General features: G+C 38.7%; 1 non-coding gene across 1 annotated transcript; it reads right to left on the reverse strand.

The window, feature by feature from the left end:
- Positions 1 to 698: 698 nt before the first annotated feature.
- On the reverse strand, positions 699 to 770 carry TRNAW-CCA (transfer RNA tryptophan (anticodon CCA)). The gene has a single exon. It is a non-coding gene; the product is annotated as a tRNA-Trp (tRNA).
- Positions 771 to 1,102: the final 332 nt, after the last annotated feature.

A 1,102-nucleotide genomic window follows, 5' to 3' on the forward strand; every position in this document is an offset into this window, starting at 1 on the left:
GATGGATATTTTAATTTAGTATTTTTTGATAAGTTTAGAACTGGTGATTTGTTACTGGAGCAACTTATAATAATGAATTAAACTTGATTTATATAGATGATGATAAGATATAGTAATTGGGTTTATTTTTGGGAAAAAGGCAATTCAAAATCTATTTGTGTTTATGTACCCAAACCCAAGTTTAATAAGAAAGCGGAGACAAAGGAAATATGAAATATATGTATAAATATATATGGATATCTGTATAAATAACTATGTATATTTCTTGCCATCTTAAGGAAAAAGATGTCGAATTCTAAACATCAAAAGTCTTATAACTAAACAAAGGTGGTAAGGTTGTAGGGAAATATATTTAAATTGTGAAAAATGTATAAGAACTAAAGAATTTTAAACTAGTTTGGGACTCTAGTGTGTTCAGGCAGAGATCTTGTAGGAGATTGGCGTGGGCGACATGAGAAAACATACGACATCCTTTTAGCTGGGAAAGAAATTTTGAGTGACATGAAAAAAAAGGAATAAATACATCAGAGAGAGAGAGTGGCTTGCATTTAGCCAGTTACATGGTAGGTAGGTAGGTAGGTAGGTGAAGTTGCTCGGTCGTGTCCGACTCTTTGAGACCCCATGGACGGCTTCTCCATCCATGGGATTCTCCAGGCAAGAATACTGGAGTCAATTGCCATTTCCTTCTCCAGGGGATCTTCCCAACCCAGGGATCGAACCCAGGTCTCCTGCATTGGAGGCAGACGCTTTAACCTCTGAGCCACCAGGGAAGCTGGGTGGTATTTTTTACAGAGTAATATAGTGAAAATATTTAAATTTTCAGACCTAGATCTGGTATGATGTATTGTCTAGTAGGAAATAGCAACCCCCTCCAGTATTCTTACCTGGACAGTTCCACGGACAGAAGAGCCTAGCAGGCTATAGTCCATGGCGTCGCAGAGTTGGACATGACTGAAGCAACTGAACACTCTCTCCCTCTCTCTCTCTCTCTCTCTCTCTATCTCTCTCTCTCTCTCCCCCTCACTCCACTCCCTCACTCCCTCCCTCTAGTAGAGTGGGGCATGCATGTTTTGAACTCTTTTTTTTTTTTTAGTTTTTTATT

Source organism: Ovis aries, chromosome 19 (genome assembly GCF_016772045.2).
Source record: "Ovis aries strain OAR_USU_Benz2616 breed Rambouillet chromosome 19, ARS-UI_Ramb_v3.0, whole genome shotgun sequence".
NCBI classification, from domain to species: Eukaryota; Metazoa; Chordata; class Mammalia; order Artiodactyla; family Bovidae; genus Ovis; species Ovis aries.